Below are 3,324 nucleotides of genomic sequence, written 5' to 3'. Positions count from 1 at the left end.
AGGGATTTGGAATGTGTCCAATGGATTTAGTGCTTAGGTCGGTGTCTAGCACATAATATTCAATTCCCATTTAAAAAAAGAAACTGGGATGTGAGTCCTCAAGTCCGTAGGTGATGTGGAGGCTGTGAAGTGGCAAAAGTGAGGGAAACAGGTTCGATAAATGGAAATTTAATCAAGATGGCTCACTGTGGGTGAGGAACGCGTCTACCAAGCACTTAGCACAGTAAATGCTGCATAAATACCACTGATCAGAGTCCTCCTGGAGATGTGAATCTAGAAGAATCTTGAAGATGAGGAGAGCAGTATTTTTCTGGATGTGAAGGGGGTGGAAGTTCCAAGCCAAAGCAAGGGCATGAAAGAGGAAAAGGACAGTGTCGGGAGAACAAGTCAGAGTGAGTAGCTTGACTTGAGAGAAACGAAGCGTGTGGGCTTAGTTGTTGTGGGAGAGGAATGAGGAAAAGAATGGAGGGAGAGCTGATATAACACGTTAAAGCCAATGGTCAGGACTCCTTCTAAAGGAGAGGAATGAGAAACCATTTTTGACGAGTCGTGTGATGGGTGAAAAATGAGGCTTTGGAAAAATGATCCATCCATTCATTCGATCGTAGTTATTCATTCATTCATTCAATTGTATTTATTGAGCACTTACTGTGTGCAAAGCACTGTACTAAGCACTTGGGAAGTCCAAATTGGCAACATATAGAGACAGTCCCTACCCAACAGCGGGCTCACAGTCTAGAATGGGGAGACAGACAACAAAACATATTAACAAAATAAAATAGAATAAACATGTACAAGTAAAATAAATAAAGTAATAAATATGTACAAACATATATACATGTATACAGGATTTATTGAGCACTTACTGTGTGCAAAGCACTGGGAGGGCAGCAGAGTGAAGTATGGACTGGAGAGGGGAGAGACATAGCGGTCAGTACAATGCTCTCCACACAGTAAGTGCTAGTGCTTATTAAATACCACTGATTGACCGAGACTGGACATTCTGGCTATTCCAAAATTCAACCACGTTCATAAATGTCCCTTTCTTCGGCCACCCAGATTTCTCCCTAAACACAAGCATTAAATAAGCCTCCTTTTCTTGTCGTTCTATCGCTTCTGGAATATTACTCAGAATTCAAGGCTGTAGTATATCCCCGAACATTTTGGATCTCTAGGCAAGAAATGTTTTCTTGACTACTAGATTTCATTTAATCTGGACTCTTTCTAGCAGCTCCTTATCCTCTTTCTGAACCAGTGTACAACTGACTTCTCTTTGTCAAAATCTACTTACTGTCGACAAATTACCCTTTGTATCTACTAAAGACCTTATTGTCTCCTTAAGAGTCTTGTGTTCCCTATTGTATGTACTTGACCCGGGCCTTGTTACTTGTGTTATAATCTCTTTTGAAATCTTCCTTTCATTCATTCATTCAATCGTATTTATTGAGCGCTTACTGTGTGCAGAGCACTGTACTAAGCGCTTGGGAAGTCCAAGTTGGCCACATATAGAGACGGTCCCTACCCAACAGCAGGCTTACAGTCTAGAAGGGGGAGACAGACACCAAAACAAAACATATTAACAAAATAAAATAGAGTAATAAATATGTACATAAAGATATATATATATATATATATATATATATATATATATATATATATATATACAGGGGCTGTGGGGAGGGGAAGGAGGTAAGGTGGGGGGGTGGGGAGGGAGAGGAGGGGGAGAGGAAGGAGGGGGCTCAGTCTGGGAAGGCCTTCTGAAGGAGGTGAGCTCTCAGTAGGGCTTTGAAGGGAGGAAGAGAGTTAGCTTGGCGGATGTGTGGAGGGAGGGCATTCCAGGCCAGGGGGAGGACGTGGGCCGGGGGTCGATGGTGGGACAGGAGAGAAAGAGGCACGGTGTGGAGATTAGCGTCAGAGGAGCGGAGGGTGCGGGCTGAGCTGGAGAAGGAAAGAAGGGAGGTGAGGTAGGAGGGGACGAGGTGATGGACAGCCTTGAAGCCGAGGGTGAGGAGCTTTTGCCTGATGCGTAGGTTGATTGGTAGCCACTGGAGATTTTTGAGGAGGGGAGTAACATGCCCAGAGCGTTTCTGCAGTCTCCCCGTTGCTTTCCTCAGCATTTATCACTCTCCTTTGGGTTCATTCGGTCCCAGGCGATTTCTACCTTGCCATGCCTCTTATCTTTGATTGATCTAGTTCATCCATATGGCCTATCCTTTTCACTCCCCATGGCTGAGGTTGCAGAGAAAGCCTAATCCTTGGGGAGGCATCAGTTTGGAATTAAAGACAAGATAGAAAGATCGTAAGACGTACTCTCACTCTCTCCGTACACCTAGCTCCAGTTCTCGCTACATGAGCACTTGACCCATTCAAGGATATCAACGTTTAAGGATATCCCCTCCCTGCCTCCCTCTAGACTTGAAGGCCCTTGTGGGAAGGGAACGCCTTCTTCCACATAGTAAACGTGAGTCTCCACCCTGGACTCTCTCTCATAACACTGCTGCCCAGCACGGGTGAGTTTTGATTTATAGCAGATGGCCTTCCACTCGCTATCCACTGGCCAAGCTAGGAATGGAATAGGTAGGCCTCTGCTTGACTCTCCTGCCTGTAGTCGAGACTGGTAGAGGACTGGAAACTCTCAAGGTGCCATGAGAGGGGCTGCTAAACATTATTCATTCATTCATTCAATCATATTTACTGAGCACTTACGGTGTGCAGATCACTGTACTAAGTGCTTGGGAAGTACAAGTTGGCAACATATAGAGACGGTCCCTACCCAACAGTGGGCTCACAGTCTAGAAGAGGGAGACAGAGAACAGAACAAAACATAGTAACAAAATAAAATAAATAGAAAAATATGGAATGCTTCACTACAGGGGCCATGCTAATCTTCTCTGTATCGTTCCAATTTTAGTATATTTGCTGGACTACGTTAGACGTTCAATAATACTCCCCACTGTCCTATGAGAAGGGGGGGGGGGTCAACAAAAGTACACGGCAGAACTATGTAGAATCACTGAAGGTGCAAAAAATATCCTCAGACACAGTTTATTAAACTTCCCGGCACTTCTGAAAGTGGCTCGGTGTCTCAGATATGTTATTCCCTGCCAAACTATTAGAAAAAGTGAGAGAAACACATTTCTTACATTACCCGAGGTTAAAGTATAAAAGTCCAGCAATCCACATAGGGAAGGGACTGACAAACGTTGAGGAGTATTACTAACAGATCAGTACCTATTGAAATCAGAAGTCTAGAATTATCTTCTTTAGAATTTCCCCCCAAAACACCCAAAGACCAAAAAGTCCCTCTAGACTGGAAGCTTCTTA

General features: G+C 44.0%; 1 pseudogene; it reads right to left on the bottom strand.

Moving 5' to 3' along the window:
- Window positions 1-2,848: 2,848 nt before the first annotated feature.
- LOC119920591 lies at window positions 2,849-2,941 on the bottom strand (annotated as a pseudogene).
- Between the last annotated feature and the right edge of the window lie 383 nt (window positions 2,942-3,324).

This window comes from Tachyglossus aculeatus, chromosome X1 (genome assembly GCF_015852505.1).
Source record: "Tachyglossus aculeatus isolate mTacAcu1 chromosome X1, mTacAcu1.pri, whole genome shotgun sequence".
In the NCBI taxonomy this organism is placed as follows: Eukaryota; Metazoa; Chordata; class Mammalia; order Monotremata; family Tachyglossidae; genus Tachyglossus; species Tachyglossus aculeatus.
The sequence above is the reverse complement of the archived record's forward strand: the minus strand, read 5'-3'. Positions and strand labels throughout refer to the sequence as shown.